The sequence below is a fragment of the Leucopleurus acutus genome (assembly GCF_964270905.1).
Source record: "Leucopleurus acutus genome assembly, chromosome: 2".
NCBI lineage: Eukaryota > Metazoa > Chordata > Mammalia > Artiodactyla > Delphinidae > Leucopleurus > Leucopleurus acutus.
In genome coordinates this window covers 62360599-62384826 of record NC_139143.1, presented here as the reverse complement: position 1 = coordinate 62384826, position 24228 = coordinate 62360599, and the positions used below count along the sequence as shown (strand labels likewise).

Here is a 24228-nt window from a genome sequence, read left to right as displayed (position 1 = left end):
TACCCAGCTCAGCATTTTTCATCATCAGTTTAAAAAGTGAAAATGCTTCCACATCTCAGAGCTGAGGAACTGGATCTGGATAATAATTATGTGTGCGTAATTGAGGCACTCCACCTTCAAAACATCCCCTGTCTTATCACTTCTTACCACTCCAGTTCAGGCCACTCTCACTGCTCTTCTAGACAATTGCAGTCTAGACAATGTTCTGCAGGTCCAGTTGGGGATGACATGTTTCATTGGCAAGCCAGAATTATGGGACCTAGTGACAGCCCATATCAAGGCGGTGTACTCTTTTTGACAATTCATTTTCCTACAGACTACCCCTTCAAACCACCTAAGGTTGCATTTACAACAAGAATTTATCATCCAAATATTAACTGTTTCTAAAGTTCTTTTATCCATTTGTTCACTGCCATGTGATCCAAACCCAGATGAGCCCCTAGTGCCAGAGATTGCACAGATCTATAAAACAGACAGAGATAAGTACAACAGAATATCTCGGGAATGGACTCAGAAGTATGCCATGTGATGCTACCTTAAAATCAGAATACCCTGCATTATAGCTGGAATCAACTTCAAATTACTGTTAAAAAAAAGCCCAATTTCTCTGCTTCCACTTGATCCCCTCTAGAGTCTATTTTTCACACAGCGGGCCAGAGTGTGCTGCTCAAAGCCCTCCAATGCCTTCCCACAACACACTAGAAGAGCATCCACTCTCCCCACTGTGGTGTGAAGGCTCCACCACGTGACCCCCATGCATCTCCCCAGTCTCCCCACTTCCCCGCCTCCACTCCAGCCACACAGCCCTCTTGCTCTCCAAGAGTAGCCCCAGCCTATTTCTTCCTCAGGGCCTTTACATGTGCTTTCGCCTCCTCCTGGAATATTCTTCCTCCATTTCTCCACTCAGTTCCCTCCCTGGATTCATTCAAGTCTTTACTCAAAAGTCACTTTTTCAGAGGGGACTTTAAAACTAGACACTGTTCCCTGCCATACCCCACCTCCCTCCATCATGCTCGAGCCCTAGATCTCACATTGTTTTCTTCATAATTCTTACTATGAGCCCGTAATTTTTATATTTTATTGATTCGTTTCCTTATTTCTTGCTTGGTTTCCTAGCTGAAGTTCCTTGAGAGCAGGCAGAGCCATGCCTGCCCTTTTTGTAGTGGAATCCATTGGGCCTAGAATGGTGCCTGCCACACAGAAGCTGCTTTGTGAACATGTTTTACATGAATGAACATAGGAGGCCATTTCTCAGGTTTATGGAGGTGGAACACAAGTGGTGAAATTGCTTGTCTGCATAGAGGACCCTAAGCATAAGTGCACACACACACACACACACACACACACACACACACACACACACACACACACACACACACACACACACACACATACACTGTAGCGATGAAATGGGTAGACAGAAATATAAGTAGATTTCTTTCCTGAAATTTAAAACTATGGTTTGGGTCAGTTCTCAGCCAGAATCTGCTCTACCTTAGGGCATTTCTTCTGGTCCTACAGGGCTACGTCATTCTTTGCCAACTGCGCAGGCGGATTCTTCAGGAGAAATGAGTCTGTGAGAAAGCAGTCTGGTTTCTGAGTGACCTATCTTCCTCAGTGGAGCCTCCTGAAGGCCTCTCACATTTTGGATTTAAAAACAGGAATGGTAAGAAATTTGGGTAGGTTTTGGCCAGATAATTTTGTCCAATGTGACATTGGCTGGGGTCATTCGCTTGTCTGTAGTCAGCTGCTGCCTAACATGGGCTGGAAAGTCTTAGAAGGCTTCACTCACAAGGCTTCACTCACTCTGGTTTCTTGATGCTTCTCTGTGAGGCTTTTTTCTCTCTCCATGTGGCTGATTGGGCTTCCTCACAGCATGGTCTCAAGCTAGCTGGACTTCCAGGAGGGAGCAGCAGTTTACCACTGAGTTCTAATTGTGACTCTGTTACTTATTAGCTTTATGACCCTGGGCAAATTATTTCAGTTCTCTCAGCTTAAACTTCCTCATCTGTGAAATGGAGATAATAATACATGTCTTAGAATGTCATTGTGAGGATTTAAAGTGATATATGTATAACAGGAAAATAGAATCCCAGAACCTCAGGACCCAGGCCTTTGCGTGGACAGGGAGAGAATAACTTTTCTATTCCCTTCCTTTCTACTTATGATAGCTACTTATGGGACAGTGATCTCAGACCACACATGTGACCTGGGGCTTGTGCCAGAAAATTTGCTGTTTCAAAGCTCTGATGATTCTTTGTGTTGTTTGGGGTACAGTCCAGAGTAGAAACTCGCATAGAGAGCCCTCTGTAGTTGTTGAAGGTAATGCACAGGGGGGATGAGGCAGTGCACCAAGGGGACCTGGAAATTCCCTGAGTAATAAAGTAAGAGGAAATGTCTGTTTCCTGGCCCTGGAAAGCAGAGGAAAGAGAGGATGGTGGAAAGCTCACAATGGCAGGTTGAGATCCCGGGTACATGGAGGATTAGCAAGAGATGCTGCCTGGCCTGATGTGTGATAGTCCACTTCAGTCTGCCTCTGGTCTGCAGTTGCCTCCATTATCACAGACTTTCAGGGAAAGCTTTCTGTTCATGCTGTGTGGAGGCCTAAGGAGCAGGGGCCATATCCACTCAACACCGGAAAAGGAGAGAGGACAGCATCTCAGAAGGGAGATGGTGAAAGGGGGTAAGAAATGCGCTGACAGCAGGAGTTCGAAGAACATTTGCATCCACCTGGGAAATTCTGGAAAAGATAACTGACTTCTCTAACTTAGGATGGTTAGGTAGGGGCTCAGACTATTACACTGGGGGCAGCTGAGCCAGGAAGCTGGTAGAGTTGGGGATATTCTGGTTATGTACATAAAGGACTTGGCCCACAGATGACTTAGCTTAGTTGGTGACTTCTCTTACTCAGAGTTCTGGTAACTTGCTGAGGGAAATAAAGCTTGGCATGGTAACTGCCATTTGACTCTGGTCTGAGTCTACGTCTTCACTTTTACACTATTCCGCATTTCCTTCAAGTACTCTATATTTGTGCCTAAGCTTTTTGTTGTTTTTTTTTTTTTTTTAGAATATTAGAGTTAAATTAAAGGTGCGGTGGCAGCTTATAGCCAAGTTAAATGGTGACTCACTCTAGGTCACCGGAGGCAAGTCAGGGCATTCTTAGGGCTGGCTGAGGATTCCCCAAGTGCACTTTCTCTCGAGGTCAAGTCTCCAGTGATTAGCAGGCTCTGAAGTCCTTCTCTGTTCCAGCTATTTTAAAATCTTGTTTATATGCTAATCATACTCCATCCTTAGCTGGCCTTCTATCATCTGTCAAGTGAATAGTCACCATAATGGGAAAAGGACCCAGAAATTTAAACGAAAAAAGACAAAGAGTGTGAGTGACCAGAAGCCAGCTTAGCAGAAACATAAATTCCTGTTCAGAGCCACCTTGTCTCATATCTAAGCTCACACCTTTATTTTTTATTTACTCTGGCATAAGAAGGTTTCCTTGCATTAGCAATGGTACTGTTAACGTTTTATAGGCTGTAGAAGTCATGGTCACATTGAAATCCTTCCTCATTAGTTGGAGGACTCTCAGATTTATTGAAACATCTACTGAGTTTAAGTCAGACTGTTTTCTACCCCTACCAAGGACTGAGAATTCTTTGAGGATGTTGGTGACATTTAGCCCCCTATCAGCTGTTAACATACACTCTTGCTTCCCCAAGGAGTTTTCAGAAAACTCTTCCACCTCCTTTTCTTAACTGAGACCTGGATCTCCTCAAAGTCTCAACTTCCTCTGCAGTCCTCACTCGTAGAGGCTGCTCATCCTTCCATGCAGCAACCTCCCAGGAAAATGATTGCTCTTCTCCTGACTCTCACCTCATTTCAAGGTTAATCCCTTCACCTGTGCTCTTGATCCTGGTGCTTCCTGCCTTTTCTGGAACTTTGTCACATCATTCATCCCCCTCTATCCTGTATCTTCTAGTTCTCCCCCTCTAAGTCTATCAGCTTGCTCAAGTTGCCTCTGATGTCAGAAGCTTCCCTTGAATCCACATCTTCTAGCTCTCAACAACCTCTTCCTTTCTCATGCAAACTCTTTAGAGTGGGCTGTACTTTCTGTCTCTACTTCTTCACTTCCCATTTCTTTTTAAGTCTCTTAACTTGGCTTCTGGTGCCATCATTCCATTAAAATGATCAAGTTAAAATTACCAATGATCTCTTAACTACCATATCCAATGGGATGTTTAAGACCTTATGTTTTGCTGTACTTCTGTTGCATTTCATGCAGGTTATTGAATCTCTTTCCTATTTTGGCTTTCATGTAGTCTCACTCTTCTGGTTTTTCTTTATGACCCTTCCTCTAGATCTCCTGTGGATGGACACTACTCTCTCTTCTCACCCCTTACATTTTGGTGTTCCTTAAAGCTTACATTGTTAGTTCAGCTCTCTTCTCATTTTACATATTCTCTCAGGGTCAGTGCACCCACTTTTACGGTTTAAATCATCACCGTGCTGCTGATAACTCCGAAATCTCAGACCTCTTGCAGAGATCTTTCAGATCCTTCTGTTGAATGACTTGCTGGAAGTTGACACCAGGTTGCTGCTCACCCCAACAAACTTAACATAGCTATGCTCAATTCATCATCTTTCTTACCAAACTTCCTCCTGTGTTCTCTAGCTTGATCGGTGGCCCCACCATTTACTAATCACTTAAGTAAGACATTTGAGGGCCATCCTGAGCATCTCCCTTTCTTTCCTTCTCATTCAATCTACCTCCCAACGTGGCTGGTTTCGCCTCCCATAGAGCTCTCATTCTATTCCTGTCTCATCCCCACAACCACTTCCCTACTTCAGGCTCCTATCACCTCTCTCCTAACCACAACAACAACTCCTAATTGCTCTCCCTACCTCCATTGTTTACCTCCTTCAAATCATCTTCCAGACAGCTGGCAGAGGATTGCACTTCATAACTAAATTTGACTGTAATATGCCCTTGATTGAATTCTGTCCATGGCTCCCCAGTTTTTATTTGCAGGGTGAAGTGCACATTCCTTAACATGGTATACACTGCTCTTCATGAGCGACCCCTGCTAGCTTCTCCAGGTTTATTTCCTGGCATCCTCCTCACAGTATATTCTCCAGCAAGAAAGTTTCTTTTGTTCCCCAATGCGTGCCATGTTATTCCTCAACACACACACACACACACACACACACACACACACACACAGAGGCACGCACGCACACACTCCGCTTTCGCTAAGTTGGATGCCATTTCTTTATTCTGCCCCAAGACCCTGCCATTTCTACCTCTACAGTTTACCACATCCCATTGTGATTTTCAGTTTTTTGAGTGTCGAGAGCAGTGTTTTAATATCTGGGCTGCCAGTGACTAGCCCATAGTAGGCATTCCTGGCTCATATTACAAATTACTTAGTATTTGTTGAATGGATGAAGGAATGAATAAACGTGTTCTCTAGGGAGTTCAGGCTCCTGGATCTGTCTGTATAGATTGGGCCTCTCTGTATCTTCAACTCAGAACTTGAAGAGTGAACTAGCAACTGTGCCTACAGATACCTCTGAGACCACCTTGTCACTGTTCCCATATTTTACCTCCTATTGTAATTCTCAGATTGTTTGGTCACTTCTTTGGTATTGGAATAATAGGAAGATTTCTCCACAGATCCACATGCTGAATAGTAAAAGCAACTTATAATTCTGGGATTACTTGCATAAAATTAACATGTACATAAATAAGCTATTTTCTATTTTCAGGCTACCTCAGAAAATGTTGCTTGCTGCTTTGCTTTTTTTTTCTACACCTCCTTATTCTCCTACTCAGTTTGCTGGGTGGGAAAAGAGTTCCCTTGTCAAGAGAAGGAAATTCTTGGAGCTGGAGGAGGCCGAGAGTCACTGCAAACTTTGCTTCTTCCTGGATTTTATAGAGTATTGCATTAGGATGGGTATCTTCCAGTTTAGAAAAGTTTGTCTCTCTGTGAGTCCTACTCTCTCCCAAGCATCCTCCTCCCTATGGCCCCCAGTACCCAACTGGAACCCCCTCTACCCTCCTGAACATATATGAAAAATTCAGAGCAAGATTAGTCCTGGGCAAACTGAGGGAGACGCGAATTCGGATGCATTGTCTCATGTCCCTTCCATCCCTGCAACACAGAAAGAGAAGGAGGGCCCTCCCATCAGCAAACTAGTGGCCGAATTTCAGGCCAGAGAGAGGGAAATGTATGAGGTAAGCAGACCTTTTGTTGATTAATGTCTTCAGACCACGTTACAGAAGCAATTGCCTGCTTGACCTATTAATCAAGATAGGGAAACATTTATCTTTGAGCAATAAATTTTAAGACTCTTCAGACTTCCTATATATTCCTTAGCTTCTTCCAATCACAAAGATTTCTCAAAGAAAACTGAGGGGCAGGAGTGGTAGCGATAAAATTATAGGTTTTTCTTTGTTACCCAGGAAATTCTAAATGCAGGCTACTCCTGAGGTTATGAGACAATTCTAAACTGGGAAATACAGCATGTGAGGACAAAGACAGCAGGGACAGTTGCTAATAAGTGGCAGGCTATATTCTTTCTCTTGTCATTTGCTGCAGCAACATGAATCATGACCACATCTTTCTAGATCAGGGAGGGCCTCAGAGTCCCCCACAGATGCTCCCGGGCCTGCTGACATATCCCTCGTCAGATGGCCTGAGTGTGACTGTGAGCTGTCCAAATGTCCCTTCCCTACTTTGAGAGCGCTGAAATGGAAAAACCCCAAGAATGTACTGCAGTGGAACGTAGGACTCTTAGGCTGGGTTTCTTTAGCTGCTTGATACAGGATAAAAAGTTGGAAGAATGCTAACGGATATGTCATGGGTGGAGATAATGGGTAGATAAACGGCATTCCAGATACGTGAGACTATCTATTTCAGGGTAGGAGACAGTGAGGGATGGAGTGGGAGGTCTGAGGGGCATATTTCTCCTTCTCCATTCCTCTACCCTTGCCCCAGTCTGCTCAAGAGGTACCAGAAAGATGCAAACATGGAAGTGTATTTTATCTAAAAGAATTATTCCGCTTTTGATTTTAGTTAGTTTTGATCTTTCAAATAGGATGACCTTGTAAAAGTGTTCAAAATATAAAGGAGCCACAGAGTATGACCCACAAAATTCTTCATTTAGGAGATCCACAGATTTCAAGATAATTGATCAAACTCCCCAATTCGTTTTATGAAGCAATCATAATTTTAATCTCAAGATTTTCACCAAGATATAAACTAAAATAAAAACTTTAGATTATTTCCATTTATAGATGTAGGTATAGGACTTTTAAATAAAATATTATTAGTTAGAGAGACTAGTTGTAAATCCAGTTGATGGAGTCCTAAAAGGGGGGTGGGAAAGGAAGAGGTGAGTAGAAGGCACTAAAGAGAAGCTCTACTCATGTCATTATTTGGACGGGAGAAAGTCCTGGTGAGTTAATTACTTCAAGGAATGAGAGATAAGAAGGCTTATCATTGTATAGAATACAGTGAATCCATGTTATCAAAATAATACATAGTAGTGGGTAAAAGAAGTGAATTTGTAACACAAATACTGGTGTATTTTTATGTCAGCGCCTACTATATGTCAGTGCCTACTATCCTATGTGGAAATGAAAGCTGGATAAACTAGCTAAATATAAAAGTGAATCAGTGGTATTTAAGAGGTAGTGTGGTACAGTTTTAGTAATCAGAAGACCCGAGATCTAGTCCAATTCAGCCACTAATTTGCTGTGAGACCTTAGAGAAGTCACTTGACTTATCGTGAAATGAGGTAGTTGATTTAGATCAACACTCCTCAAACTTTAATATGCATATGAATCACCTGAGGATCTTGTTTAATGTGGATTCTGTTTCAGTCCCTCTGGGGCTGGCCTGAGAGTCTGCATGTCTATGTCTATGATCTCTATGTCTCTTCCACTTCAACTGAACATGGTTTCATGATGTGCTCTTTTTTTAAAAAATTTTTTTGCTTTTTTATAACATCTTTATTGCAGTATAATTGCTTTACAATGTTGTGTTAGTTTCTGCTGTATAACAAAGTGAATCAGCTATATGTATATATATATATCCCCATATCCACTCCCTCTTGCGCCTCTCTCCCACCCTCCCTATCCCACCCCTCTAGGTGGTCACAAAGCACTGAGCTGATCTCCCTGTGCTATGCGGCTGCTTCCCACTAGCTATCTATTTTACATTTGGTAGCGTATATATGTCAGTGCCACTCTCTCACTTCGTCCCAGCTTACCCTTCCCCCTCCTCGTGTCCTCAAGTCCATTCTCCATGTCTTCATCTTTATTCCTGTCCTGCCACTAGGTTCATCAGAACCATTTTTTGTTTTTAGACTCCATATGTATGTGTTAGCATATGGTATTTGTTTTTCTCTTTCTGACTTACTTTACTCTGTATGACAAACTCTAGGTCCATCTACCTCACTACAAATAACTCAACTTCATTTCTTTTTATGGCTGAGTAATATTCCATTGTATATATGTGCCACATCTTCTTTATCCATTCATCTGTCAATAGACACTTAGGTTGCTTCCATATCCTGGTTATTGTAAATAGTGCTGCAGTGAACATTGTGGTATATGTCTCTTTTTGAACTATGGTTTTCTCAGGGTATATGCCCAGTAGTGGTATTGCTGTGTCCTATGGTAGTTCTATTTTTAGTTCTTTAAGGAAGCTCCATATGGTTCTCCATAGTGGTTGTATCAATTTACATTCCCACCAACGGTGCAAGAGGGTTCCCTTTTCTCCACACCCTCTCCAGCATTTATTGTTTGTAGAACTTTTGGTGATGGCCATTCTGATCGTTGTGAGGGGATACCTCATTGTGGTTTTGATTTGCATTTCTCTAATGATTAGTGACATTGAGCGTCCTTTCATGTGTTTGTTGGCAATCTGTATATCTTCCTTGGAAAAATGTCTATTTAGGCCTTCCGCCCATTTTTGGTTTGGGTTGTTCTTTTGACATTGAGCTTCATGAGCTGCTTGTATATTTTGGAGATTAATTCTTTGACAATTGCTTTGTTTGCAAATATTTTCTCCCATTCTGAGGGTTGTCTTTTCATCTTGCTTATGGTTTCCTTTGCTGTGCAAAAGCTTTTTAAGTTTCATCAGGTCCCATTTGTTTGTTTTTATTTCCATTTCTCTAGGAGGCAGGTCAAAAAGGATTTTGCTGTGATTTATGTCATAGAGTGTTCTGCCTATATTTTCCTCTAAGAATTTTATAGTGTCTGCCCTTACATTTAGGTCTTTAATCCATTTTGAGTTTATTTTTTTGTATGGTATTAGGAAGTGTTCTAATTTCATTCTTTTCCATGTAGCTGTCCAGTTTTCCCAGCACCACTTATTGAAGAGACTGTCTTTTCTCTGTATATTCTTGCATCCTTTATCAAAGATAAGGTGACCATATGTGTGTGGGACTATCTCTGGGCTTTCTATCCTGTTCCATTGATCTATATTTCTGATTTTGTGCCATACCATACCATCTTGATTACTGTAGCTTTGTAGCATAGTCTGAAGTCAGGGAGGCTGATTCCTCCAGCTCCATTTTTCTTTCTCAAGATTGCTTTGGTTATTCGGGATCTTTTGTGTTTCCATACAAATTGTGAATTTTTTTGTTCTAGTTCTGTGAAAAATGCCATTGGTAGTTTGATAGGGATTGCATTGAATCCGTAGATTGCTTTGGGTAGGATAGCCATTTTCACAATATTGATTCCTCCAATCCAAGAACATGGTATATCTCTCCATCTGTTTCTATCATGTTCAGTTTCTTTCATCAGTGTCTTATAGTTTTCTGCATACAGGTCTTTGTCTCCTTAGGTAGGTTTACTCCTAGGTATTTAATTCTTTTATTGCAGTGGTAAATGGGAGTGTTTCCTTAATTTCTCTTTCAGATTTTTTGTCATTATTTTATAGGAATGCAACAGATTTCTGTGCATTAATTTTGTATCCTGCTACTTTACCCAATTAATTGATTAGCTCTAGTAGTTTTCTGATAGGATCTTTAGGATTCTTTATGTATAGTATCATGTCATCTGCAAACAGTGACAGTTTTACTTCTTCTTTTCCGATTTGGATTCCTATTATTTCTTTTTCTTCTCTAATTGGCATGGCTAAAACTTCCAAAACTATGTTGAATAATAGTGGTGAGAGTGGGCAACCTTGTCTTATTCCTGATCTTAGAGGAAATGGTTTCAGTTTCTCACCATTGAGAATGATGTTGGCTGTGGGTTTGTCATATATGGCCTTTATTATGTTGAGGTAGGTTCCCTCTATGCCTACTTTCTGGAGAGCTTTTATCATAAATGGGTGTTGAATTTTGTTGAAAGCTTTTTCTGCATCTATTGAGATGATCATATGGTTTTTGTCCTTCAGTTTTTTAATATGGTGTATCACATTGATTGATTTGCATATATTGAGGAATCCTTGCATTCCTAGGATAAACCCCACTTGATCATGATGTATGATCCTTTCAATGTGCTGTTGGATTCTGTTTGCTAGTATTTTGTTGAGGATTTCTGCATCTATGTTCATCAGTGATATTGGCCTGTAGTTTTCTTTTTTTGTGACATCTTTGTCTGGTTTGGTATCAGGGTGATTGTGGCCTCGTAGAATGAGTTTGGGAGTGTTCCTCTCCCTGCTATATTTTGGAAGAGTTTGAGAGGGATAGGTGTTAGATCTTCTCTAAATGTTTGGTAGAATTTGCCTGTGAATCCATCTGTTCCTGGGCTTTTCTTGGAAGATTTAAAATCATAGTTTCAATTTCAGTGCTTGTGATTGGTCTGTTTATATTTTGTATTTCTTCCTGGTTCAGTCTCATAAGGTTGTACTTTTCTTAGAATGTGTCTGTTTCTTCCAGGTTGTCCAGTTTATTGGCATATAGTTGCTTGTAGTAATTTTTCATGATCCTTTGTATTTTCTGCAGTGTCAGTTGTTACTCCTTTTTCATTTCTAATTCTGTTGATTTGAGTCCTCTCCCTCTTTTTCTTGATGAGTTTGGCTATGGTTTATCAATTTTGTTTATCTTTTCAAAGAACCAGCTTTTAGTTTTATTGATCTTCATTATAGTTTTCTTCATTTCTTTTTCATTTATTTGTGATCTGATCTTTATGATTTCTTTCTTTCTGCTAACTTTGCTTTTTGTTGTTGTTCTCCTTTCTCTAATTGCTTTAGGTGTAGGTTTAGTTTGTTTGAGATTTTTCTTGTTTCTTGAGGTAAGATTGTATTGCTATAAACTTCCCTCTTAGAACTGCTTTTGCTGCATCCCATAGGTTTTGGGTCATTGTGTTTTCATTGTCATTTGTTTCTAGGTATTTTTTAATTTCCTCTTTGATTTCTTCAGTGATCATTTGGTTATTTAGTAGTGTATTGTTTAGCCTCCATGTGTTTGTATTTTTTACAGTTTTTTTTCCTGTAATTGATATCTAGTCTCATAGCCTTGTGGTCAGAAAAGATACTTGATACAATTTCAATTTTCTTAAATTTACCAAGGCTTGATTTGTGACCCAAAATATGATCTATCATGGAGAATGTTCCATGAGCACTTGAGAAGAAAGTGTATTCTGTTGGTTTTGGATGGAATGTCCTATAAATATCAATTAAGTCTGTCTTGTCTAATGTGTCATTTAAAGCTTGTGTTTCCTTATTTATTTTCATTTTGGATGATCTGTCCGTTGGTGAAAGTGGGGTGTTAAAGTCCCCTACTATGATTGTGTTACTGTCAATTTCCCCTTTTATGGCTGTTAGTATTTGCTTTATGTATTGAAGTGCTCCTATGTTGGGTGCATAAATATTTACAATTGTTATATCTTCTTCTTGGATCGATCCCTTGATCATTATGTATTCTCCTTCTTTGTCTCTTATAATAGTCTTTATTTTAAAGTCTATTTTGTCTGATATGAGAATTGCTACTCCAGCTTTCCTTTGATTTCCATTTGCATGGAATATCTTTTTCCATCCCCTCACTTTCAGTCTGTATGTGTCCCTAGGTCTGAAGTGACTCTCTTGTAGACAGCATATATACGGGTCTTGTTTTTCTATCCATTCAGCCAGTCTATGTCTTTTGATTGGAGCATTTAATCCATTTACATTTAAGGTAATTATCAATATCTGTGTTCCTATTCCCATTTTCTTAATTGTTTGGGGTTTGTTTTTTAGGTGTTTTCCTTCTCTTGTGTTTCCTGCATGGAGAAATTCCTTTAGTATTTGTTGTAAAGCTGGTTTGGTGGTGCTGAAGTCTCTTAACTTTTGCTTGTCTGTAAAAATTTCTCCATCAAATCTGAATGACATCCTTGCTGGGTAGAGTAATCTTGGTTGTAGGATTTTCCCTTTGATCACTTTAAAGATGTCTTGCCACTCCCTTCTGGCTTCCAGAATTTCTGCTGAAAGATCAGCTGTTAACCTTATGGGTATTCCCTTGTATGTTATTTGTTGCTTTTCCCTTGCTGCTTTTAATATTTTTTGTTTGGATTTAATTTTTGATAGTTTGATTAATATGTGTCTTGGCGTGTTTCTCCTTGGATTTATCCTGTATGGGATTCTCTGCGCTTCCTGGACTTGATTGACTATTTCCTTTCCCATGTTAGGGAAGTTTTCATCTATAATCTCTCAAATATTTTCTCAGAACGTTTCTTTTTCTCTTCTTCTTCTGGGACCCGTATAATTGGAATTTTGGTGCATTTAATGTTGTCCCAGAGGTCTCTGACACTGTCCTTAATTCTTTTCATTCTTTTTTCTTTATTCTGCTCTACAGCAGTTATTTCCACTATTTTATCTTTAAGGTCACTTATCCGTTCTTCTGCCTCAGTTATTCTGCTATTGATTCCTTCTAGAGAATTTTTAATTTCATTTATTGTGTTGTTCATCATTGTTTGTTTGCTCTTTAGTTCTTCTAGGTCCTTGTTAAATGTTTCTTGTATTTTCTTCATTCTGTTTCCAAGATTTGGGATCATCTTTACAATCATTATTCTGAATTCTTTTTCAGGTAGACTGCCTATTTCCTCTTCATTTGTTTGGTCTGGTGGGTTTTTACCTTGCTCCTTTATGTGCTGCGTATTTCTCTGTCTTCTCATTTTGTTTAACTTACTGTGTTTGGGGTCTCCTTTTTGCAGGCTGCAGGTTCATAGTTCCCGTTTTTTTTGGTGGCTAAGGTTGGTTCAGTGGGTTGTGTAGGCTTCCTGGTCGAGGGGATGTGCCTGTGTTCTGGTGGGTGGGACTGGATCTTGTCTTTCTGGTGGGCAGGGCCACGTCTGGTGGTGTGTTCTGGGGTGTCTGTGAACTTAGTATGCTTTTAGACAGCGTCTCTGCTAATGGGTGAGGTTGTGTTCATGTCTTGCTAGTTGTTTGGCATGGGGCGTCCAGCACAGGAGCTTGCTGGCCGTTGGGTGGAACTGGGTCTTAGTGTTGAGACAGAGGTCTCTGGTGGTCTAGTGTCCTAGACCTGGCTCTCTCACCTTGGAGGCTCAGGCCTGACTCCAGGCCAGAGCACCAAGACCCTGTCAGCCACACGGCTCAGAAGAAAAGGAACTAAAAAAAAAAGGAAGAAAAAAATAAATAAAAAAAGAAGAGAGCAACCAAACCAATAAACAAAACCACCAGTAATAAGAAGCACTAAAAGCTAAACTAAGATAAACATAAAAATCAGAAACAAATCAGTCACAGACAGCAAACCCCAAGTGTACAGCTGCTCCCAAAGTCTACCACCTCAATTTTGGGAACGTTTGCCATCTTTTCAGGTATTCCACAGATGCAGGGTTCATCAAGTTGATTGTGGGGATTTAGTCCACTGCTCCTGAGCCTGCTCGGAGAAATTTCTCTTTCTGTTCTTTGTTCGCACAGCTCCTGGGGTTCAGCTTTGGTTTTGGCCCCACTCTGTGTGTAGGTCGCCCTCAGGCATCTCTTCCCTGCCCAGAAAGGAGGGGGTTAAAGTAGCGGCTGATTAGGTCTCTCTTTCTCTCTCAGGCCGGGGAGAAGGAGGGGTACGGTAGTCATAATTGGAATGTGGGGTGAGCCAGTGGCGGCAGAGGCCAGTGTGACATTGCAACAGCCTGAGGTGCACCATGTGTTTTCCTGGGGAAGTTGTCCCTGGATCTCGGGACCCTGGCAGTGGTGTGCTGCACAGGCTCCTGGGGTGGGGGTGGGGGTATGGGTAGTGACCTGTGCTTGCACACAGGATTCTTAGTGGCAGTGGCAGCAGCGTTAGCATTTTATGGCCATCTCTGGGGTCCGAGCTGATAGGTGTGGCTTGTGCCTGTCTCTTCTCTGTAGCTCACTTAGGTAGTGCTCTGCCTTCTGTGGGCACACAGGGAAGGAATCCCCTCTCTTTGAGCACTCCAAAACAATGGTCTCTTGCCTCTTAGGCAGGTCCAGACTTTTTCTCTGACTCTCTCCCAGCTACCTGTGGCGCACTAGCCCCCTTCAGGCTGTGTTCATGCAGCCAACCCCAGTCCTCTCCCTGGGATCTGACCTCCAAAGCCCAAGCCTCAGCTCCCAGCCCCCACCCGCCCCAGTGGGTGAGCTGAGAAGCCTCTGGGGCTGCTGAGTACTGGTCGGCACCGATCCTCTGTGCGGGAATCTCTCTGCTTTGCCCTGTGCACCCCTGTTGCTGCGCTCTCCTCTGTGGCTCCGAAGCTTACCCCCACCCACCCCCCCATCCCGTCTCTGCCAGTGAAGGGGCTCCCTAGTGTGTGGAAACTTTCCTCTTTCACAGCTCCCTCCCAGAGGTGCCCATTCCATTCCTATTCTTTTGTCTCTGTTTTTTCTTTTTTCTTTTTCCCTACCCGGGTACATGGGGATTTTGCCTTTTGGGAAGTCTGATGTCTTCTGCCAGTGTTCAGTAGGTGTTCTGTAGGGGTTGTTCCACATTTAGATGTATTTTTTTTGATGTAGAAACAGGTGGCGAGGACCCAACGAGAGGAACAGTCAACGTGCCTTCAAAACCAGAACTCTTCCCCTTTGCATTTATTCATTGGAAAATGACTTCAACCCATGTTGCTGTGCATGCCAAAATTTTGTTCTTTTTATGGCTGAGTAGTAGTCTATTGTATATAGGTACCACATCTTCTTTATCCATTCATCTGTTGATGGACACTTAGGCTGCTTCCATATCTTGGCAATTGTAAATAATGCTGCTATGAACATTGTGGTGCGTGTATCTTTTTGAATTAGTGGGTTTTTTTTTTTTTCGGATATATACCAAGGGGTGGAATTGCTGGGTCATATGGTAATTCTATTATCAGTTTTTTGAGAAACTTCCATACTGTTTTCCACAGTGGCTGTACCAATTTACATTCCCACTAAGTGGAATGTAAAGTGCACAAGTGTTCCCTTTTCTCCACATCCTCGCCAACATTTGCTACCTGTGTTCTTTCTGATGATAGCCACTCTGACAGGTGTGAGGTGATATCTCATTGTGGTTTTGATTTGCATTTCCCTGATGCTGAGCATCTTTTCATGTGCCTGTTGGTCATCTGCATTTCCTCTTTGGAAGAATGTCTGTTCAGTTCTTCTGCCCATTTTTTGATTGGGGTTTTTTTTTTTTTTGATGTTAAGTTGTATGAGCTGTTGATATATGTTGCCTATTAATCCCTTATCGGTCACATCACGTGCAAATATTTTCTCCCATTCAGTAGGTTGCCTTCTTGTTTGTCGATGGTTTTCTTTGCTGTGAAAAAGGTTTTAAGTTCAAATAGATCCCATTTGTTTATTTTTTATTTTATTTCCTTTACTTTAGGAGATGATTCAAAAAATTATTGCTGCGACTTATGTCAAAGAGTGTTCTACCTATGTTTTCCTCTAGAGTTTTGTAGTATCTGGTCTTACATTTAGGTTTTTAATCCATTTTGAGTTTATTTTTGAATATGGTGTTAGAGAATGTTCTAATTTCATTCTTTTACATGTACGTAGCTGTCCAGTTCTCCCAGCACCACTTATTAAAGAGACTGTCTTTTCTCCATTGTATATTATCGCCTCCTTTGTCATACGTTAATTTACTATAAGTGTGTGGGTTTATTTCTGGGCTTTCTATCCTGTTCCATTGATCTATAAGTCTGTCTTGGTGCCAGTAGCATACTGTTTTGATTAATGTAGCTTTTCTTTTCATTCTTCTCCAATAAATTTTATTCAAACAACCCTCCCCAAATTTCTCCTAATCCCTAGTAAAAGCTGACCTTCCCTTTGTCTCTTTGGACTTGCCTATGTTTCACCATAGTTTACATTTTTCTTTTTTTTTTTTCTGATGACCTTGGGTTTGTTTTATTTTTTTAAAAACATCTTCATTGGAGTACAGTTGCCCCACAATGGTATGTTAGTTTCTGCTTTATAACAAAGTGAATCAGCTATACATATACACATATCCCCATATCTCCTCCCTCTTGTGTTTCCCTCCCATCCTCCCTATTCCACCCCTCTAGCCGGTCACAAAGCACTGAGCTGATCTCCTTGTGCCGTGTGGCTGCCCCCCACCAGCCATCCATTATACATTTGGTAGTGTATATGTGTCCAGGCCACTCTCTCCCTTCATCCCTTTGTAGTATAGTCTGAAGTCAGGGCACATGATTCCTCCAGCTCCTTTCTTCTTTCTCAAGATCATTTTGGCTATTCTTTTGGGTCTTTTGGTTTCCATACAAATTTAAAAATTTTTTCTTCTAGTTCTGTGAAAAATGTCATTGGTATTTTGATAGGGATTGTGTTGAATCTGTAGATTGCCTTGGGTAGTACTGTCATTTTAACAATATTGATTCTTCCAATTCAAGAACATGGTATATCTTTCCATCTGTTTGTGTCATCTTCAATTTCTTTCATCACTGTCTTACAGTTTTCCGAGTACAAGTCTTTTACCTCCTTAGGAAGTTTTATTCCTAGGTATTTTATTCTTTTTGATGTGATGGTAAATGGGATTATTTCTTTAATTTCTCTTTCTGATACTTTGTTCTTACTGTATAGAAATGCAACAGATTTCTGTATATTTTGTATCCTGAAACTTTATCAAATTCATTGATGAGCTCTGGTAGCTTTCTGGTGGCCTCTTTAGGATTTTCTATGTATTATATCATGTCATCTGTATTGTATCATGTCAGTTTTACTTCTTCCTTTACAATTTGTATTCCTTTTATTTCTTTTTCTTCTCTGACTGCTGTGGCTAGGACTTTCAAAATTATGTTGAATAAAAGTGGTGAGAGTGGGCATCCGTGTCTTGTTCCTGATCTTAGAAGAAATGCTTTCAGCTTTTCACCATTGAGTATGATATTAGCTGTGGTTTATCATATATGGCCTTCATTATATTGAAGTATGTTCCCTTTATACCCACTTTCTGGAAAGTTTTGATCATAAATGGATGTTGAATTTTATCAAAAGCTTTTTTTGCCCCTATTGAGATGATCATATGGTTTATATTATTCATTTTGTTAATTGTTATATCACACTGATTGATTTGCAGTATTGAAAAATTCTTGCATCCCTGGGATAAATCCCACTTGATCATGGTATATGATTGTTTTAATGTATTGTTGGATTTTGTTTGCTAATATTTTGTTGAGGATTTTTACATCTATGTTCATTAGTAATATTGGCCTGTAATTTTCTTTTTGTGTGTGATATCTTTGTCTGGTGTTGGTATCAGGGTGATGGTGACCTCATAGAATGAGTTCAGAAGTGTTCCTTCCTCTGCAGTTTTTTGGAATAGTTTCAGAAGGGTAGGTGTTAATTCTTCTCTGAATGTTTGGTAGAATGCATCTGTGAAGCCATCTGGTTCTGGACTTCTGTTTGTTGGGAGTTTTTAAATTACTGGTTCAATTTCAGTTCTGGGAACTTGTCTGTTCATATTTTCTCTTTCTTCCTGGTTAAGTCTTGGGAGATTGTACCTTTCTAAGAAATTGTCCATTTCTCCTAGGTTGTCCATTTTATCGGCATACTAACAAGACCACTTTTTAAGCAGTCCTCAGACACTTCAAGAGTTGCTTGGTTTATAGTTCTAGCCATTTTATTCCCCCTTTTGTTGCAAGAATAAGGGCCAGAGAATCTCTGCATTTTGTGTATATTTATGTTAGAGATGACCTTTTGTTTCTGATTGAAAATTAGCATGTTGGATTCTGATGGGTATATCACCTGGGAGGACACTTTCAGAAATGTTTGCTGTCGAAACTCTGGAGAGGAGAGGAACTGGGCTCAGACGGCATAATGAGGAGGATGAACCCCTGGGTTGGTTGCTTGGTCCAGGTCCAGCCCAGAGCCCACTATTTTTTTTTTTTTTTTTCCTTTTTTGCGGTACGCGGGCCACTCACTGTTGTGGTCTCTCCCGTTGCGGAGCACAGGCTCCGGACACGCAGGCTCAGCGGCCATGGCTCACAGGCCCAGCCGCTCAGCGACATGTGGGATCTTCTCGGACCAGGGCACGAATCCGTGTCCCCTGCATCGGCAGGCGGACTCTCAACCACTGCGCCACCAGGGAAGCCCGAGCCCACAATTTTTTATGGAAGGTCAAGAAATTAGGAGCTGGGCCTATGGGCATCTGCCTGGAGTGATGTTTCCAAATTGGTCTTTCTCCTCTGTAGGTTCAGTTCAAATTTAATTAGCTAGCTAATGATGGTATTACCATGATTAATTGATGGGTGCTAAAGTGCTTTGACTAAAAAGCACTATGTGTAATTTTGAGGGCAGTTAATTAATTAATTATTTATTTATTTAATTTTTTTTTTTTTTCGGTACGCGGGCCTCTCACTGTTGTGGCCTCTCCCGTTGCGGAGGACGCGCAGGCTCAGTGGCCATGGCTCACGGGCCCAGCCGCTCCGCGGCATGTGGGATCTTCCCGGACCGGGGCACGAACCCGTGTCCCCTGCATCGCAGGCGGACTCTCAACCACTGCACCACCAGCGAAGCCCCAGGGCAGTTAATGTTTGGTCTGACTTTGACAAATAATCTAGGAGAGAGACTGTTAATAATAATAATAATAATTTTCATTACTTGCACTGAAGCTCTTGGTCAGGAACACTGCCTTAGGGGAGCATCTCATATAGTCTCTCATTTCCCACTTAGTTAAAAGAACTGTTCTTTTGCCAGAGGCATCCCGGGAGGAAGAAGGCCTTGTGAGAGACCTACTAGTGTGTCTTTAAAGTCAGGTGCGTAAGAACAGAAAAGTAAATAAGCAGTTATTATCCAGGAGGATAAGTGCTGTGGTGGGCAGATGCCCAGGGAGCTATAGGGTCATAGGAGGGGGTCTGGGAAGTGTCCTGGTGGAGGTGAGAACTCCTGGTGAAGGATGAACAGGAGTTCCTCGGCAGAGGTGGGGGAAGGGGGAGTAAGAAAGCCAATCTGGCAGAGAGAGTAACATGAAGATGTGTGTGTGTGTATGTGAGAGAGAGAGAGAGGAAGTAGCACATTTGAAGAACCACAAGTAGAGTGGGTTTGGAAGAGTAGCAAGAGGTATAATTAAAAGGCTAGGGGACTTTTATTTAAAGAAGGTAAATTGAACACATGCATTATATTTCTCCCTGGCAAAACTCTATTAAAGAGATGATAATGGGATTTTTATAAACATATAAACCATAAGAACAAACAACAGGAAAGATACAAAAGTAACAAAATTTTAGAAGCTGGGCAATAGATGGAAGAGTGGTAATTGATTAACGTACTGGAGAAAGTGGAATCCTCATGTTAAGTAAGCAGTGGGGAAAACTAAATAGGAAGCTGAGTTGAACCAGAAAGTACCCCTCCAAGTCTCAGGAAGCACAGGTAATGGACACTCCGGAAGTAGAAACGAAGGAGAATATAAAACCAGGAGAAGTGGTTCAAGTTACTTGAGAGAAAGAGTTGGACCCCCAAATCATTTCCCCATCTGTATAAGAAAATGACTTCCCACCTCTACGCTGACAGAAGAGTAGAGAGTTATTCTCCTGAAGGGATAAAATGGACACCATTTAGAGTCGAGTATGTGAATATCATATTGAAAATACAGTGAGTTAGTGAAAGTTTTCATACTGAGATTGAGACAGCCCCGTTCTTCAGCTCTTACCAGGCTCTCAGAATTTTGGCAGCCACATCTTTATCCTTCAAGAAACAGATGAAAAGAGCCTTCTCTGGAAATATGACAAACCCAAGAAAAATGATCTAAGCGTACTGACATAAGGCCTTCCACAGGGAGCTGGTGAGATAGCAACAGTGAAGTCCATCTATAGGCAGTTTCTTTAAGGCAGTAAAATTGACAGGAAGCCTAATACACTAATGATGTTTACACAATTGGAGGAGAGTTTGGAGCTGAATTACTGATGAGTACATGAAAAAAAATTAAGGGTATGTTTATAGAAATCTAAGCAAATAAACAAACAAACAAAAGACAACAATTATCTCCAGGGAAAACAGCAAGTTGTGCAGAAGGGAAAAGTCATTATAGTGTATATTACATGGCTCAGTTATGAAATGTATTTACATAGTTATAATAATGTAAACGCAGAATGTTTGTCCTACAAAAATTCTAAATACAAGTAAGATGAAGGGCTAGAAAGTGTATTGGGAACAAGGGTGTAGGTGTGAGAAAACACCTTATCCTTATCTTCCACAGTAGATAGTTAATAGATTTATGTCTAAAAATAGAAAAATCAGGAAGTAGTAATATAGTGACAGTCTTCATCAAATTAGGAAACACCGGAGAGGAGGAATTATGAGAGAAGGCAATAGATTTGTTATTGAAGTGTGGCTTTGAGGAATCTGTGAAACAGCCAAGTGGAGCTGTCTCTTAAGCAGTTGGCTCTAGGGATCCAATGCTATCCAGCCCCAGTAAAGGTTCTTGGAGAGAATTAAGCCCCACAGGAAATGATTTGAGTGACTATTTTCCCAGTTCTCCCCCAGGAGGGTTGATAGCTACTCCCATTCTAGATACATAGAAGTTAATTAGTTATATACAGTGGATGCACTAGGGCTTAACGCCCCTATAGAAGCCAACTGAGAAGGGCTGGGTGGTAGAATGGGAAGAGGGAATCTGGAGCCCTTGCCGGAGGAGTAGATTGAATTGGCAAAGGGCCAAGGATGATCACTAGAGGACATTAACAGGTTAGGGATGGACAGGGCAAGAGATGACTACAAGGAAATTAAGAAAGAGCAACTAGAATAGAAATTAAAAAAACTCAGAAGCTAAAAGAAGAGATTTGAAGGAGCAGGTACATGGGAGGTGCTAAAAGTTGCAGAAAGAGTAAGTGAAATAAGGATTATAAGGGGGCTGTTGATTTTACCTATAAGGAAGTTGTCAGTAACCTTAGTTGGAGCAGTTTTACTGGAGTAGGTGGTATTCAGAAGCCACACTGCAGTGTACTTGGGGCCCAGGAATCAGTCAACTGAAACTAGTGCCCACATATCTAACCCAAGCTAAAACTCCATTCATGCTCCAAGTCACATCCCTTAGGAGGGAGCTGTGTTTTCACCCAGGAGACCACTTAGACACACAACATTGGGTTTCTACAATGACTTTGTGAGAACATTTCTAGGGATTCATGGACCCTGGCCAATCCTATTACTGTGTTCTTCAGATTAGTTATTTTTATGGTTTTTAAATGTGAAACCTTAAATGGGATGAAGTGCTGAAACTGACCAGAGGAAGAGTGAGTTGAATTACTTTGTCCTTCGAGTAATTTCCCAGCATGAGCCAAGAACTCTTCATCTGACAAAGTAAAAGCTTCCCTATAATATGAATGGGTTTATCGATATGTCACTGGAATCTCTGGTGGTATAGCATTTCCGCTCCAACAAACTTCCCTCCCTCCCTCCCTTCCTTTCTTCCTCTCTCCCTCCCTCTCTCCTCTCCCTCCCTTACAATATTTACCACTATCCTGGGAGTTACAGAGATAAAAACAGCGAGTGGATAAGGATTGTGCTCTTAAGAAGTTTACAGTAGAGGCAAAGGGATGATTTGTTGTGCCCAAACAACACCAGTACAAGGTTAAAAGCGCTAAGGAGCCTTATTCTTATGGAGGGTCTTCTATCCAAATCAGCCATACATGAGAGCACTAAAACGAGGTGGGGTCTCCTAGGAAGTGTGTCAACAGTTCTGCCTTGACGTTGCCCCTCATCTGATCTGAGTGTGACCCCAGTCTTTCCAGAGCTGCGTAGGTTGTGAACTCTCAACCTATAGGGCTACTTCCAGATAGAGTAGCTGGGCTACATATGCAAAGGGAGGGTGAAGAGGAGGTTCCATCTGAAGCTTGTGTTTGGAGTTTGTTATGATGTTCCTTCCCTGTAAAGGGATTATACATGAGGGTTCATGAGCAAAATGATACTTCTGACCTGTTGGGTACTTAAAGGGGTGTATTAAAATTTAAACCAGGAGCCTCAGTCCTTATAACTGGAAGATCCATATCTTATTGTGGCACAACCAGATATGTGGCTATGACATCAAATCAGATTTATAGTAGTACCCCAAACTTCAATACCCAGAGCCCATCCATCCTTGACAGGCAGGAAGTCCTGTTGTTTCTATGAGTTTCTCTCTCCAAGTATTTTTGGACCCTCCCTCATATTTTGTTCATGCATTTCATTTGTTCCCTTGGTCTCCTGGGATTACCCTAACCAGGATGCATGTGGGGCTAACAGTTTCTCACAGCTCTGCCAGCAGCTCTGATGTCCCTATTCTCCGCTGGCCACAGACGTCAGCCAACCGGTGATGCTGTGTATGCAGCCAGATGGCCTGTTGGCCTCTAGAACTCTTCTCCCACTGGTCATTTAGGAAATGCTCTTTCTCTTCTGACCAGCTCTTTCAGAAGTGTTTTGGACAGCAGAGCTATTGGACCTCGGCGGTATTGTCTCTCTTTGCCCCACAGCCCATGTTTTCCTTGAGTGGACAGCTCATCTAGGAGGGGTTCAGCTGCCTGGTGTCAGGTTCCACACTGCACCTCTCTGGAACTTTTGCTTCTCCAAATCCCAGGCTCATTCTACCACCACCCTCAGTCGTCCTTTTGTTTTCCTGTTGGACTCCCAGAATGCCAGGGCTATTCCTGGGCAGCTCTTTTAGGGTCCCTGAATATTTCCTGGGAGTTAAAAAGTTCCTTGAACATGCTCAGGGAATCCCAAGAACTTCTTAGCGAAGGTATAGCCTAACTTCACCACACTGACCCAGCCAGCTATGTGTGTTCCCCAGTTAGGGGGAGGGTAGGAAAAGGGGTACTTTTTTGTTTCAGTGTCGTGGAAACCAATAGAATTTTCTTTAAAAGTGCAAACTGTACAGAGAATCCTTGAAGGGCTACTTGGGATTGGGGGTGGTGAAGTGGACATATGAAAAACCATGGGAGGTTTTGGTTGGAACTTTCAAACCTGAGTCATTGCCAGCAGCGGCAGTTCCTCCATAGGTCTGAGTGAGCCTGGCTTTTAAAATAACATGCGATTAGACTTGCTGCAGAGTCTCAGCTCTTTGTGGATTAGCCTCTGAAACTCTTCATATTGCTGTAAAATTTGTAACAGAGGAGATGGAATGTGTGTATTGTGAGAAGGTGGGAGAACAAAGTATAATTGAATGTGAAGTAAGAAAGGTGGGGGGAATGGAAAATACTTGGGGAGGAGAGTGTTGGTCATTAATTTTGACTGCCTGCCCACCCTCCCTCTCCCCCCTTTATCTTTGAGAAGCCTAGATACTTACCACTCCAGCTTTCCTTACAGGTAGACCATAGGCATATGACTAATGATTCATGAATCAGATTCACCCAGGGTGGATTTTGACTTAGAAGCTATGAATCCAGATGACCTGGGGCTGTGCAGACACCATCTTGGTGAGGTTAATGGTGCCCATAGAAGCTAGATCCAGTTTCCAGAGTCATGGTGGTAACGATTCTAGCATCAGGGACCAGTGTCTAGGATCAGGGTTGTCAGTGGAAGAGACAGTTGGGTCTGTGTCCAGTAGAAGCAACAATTATGTCTTTAAAGAATCAGTTCCACAAGGGAATTTTGTGTGCTTTTCTTGGACGGGTGACATTTAAGCCTGATTCTGATCCTCCTGGAGCCTCCACGAGCAGCTCGATATCTTTTAATTATTCCGTTTCTGCCTCAATCACTGAGCTTGCAGCTATGAACCTTGACACCAAAACAAACAAGCAAAATTTATGTTACAAAAGGTTTGAAAAGACGAAGAAAAGGCACTCATAATCCTGTCATTTTAACACAGCAATGATGACACCTAAGTTTTCCTTGAGACACTTTCCCAAAGTGTTTGCACAGAGCACTAGATGTCGTA

At 41.5% G+C, this 24228-nt stretch overlaps 1 pseudogene across 1 annotated transcript; it reads left to right on the top strand.

The window, feature by feature from the left end:
• The first annotated feature begins 228 nt into the window (after window positions 1-228).
• Window positions 229-529, top strand: LOC309979116 (ubiquitin-conjugating enzyme E2 D3-like; annotated as a pseudogene). The gene has a single exon. The product of its transcript is annotated as a ubiquitin-conjugating enzyme E2 D3-like (transcript).
• Window positions 530-24228: the final 23699 nt, after the last annotated feature.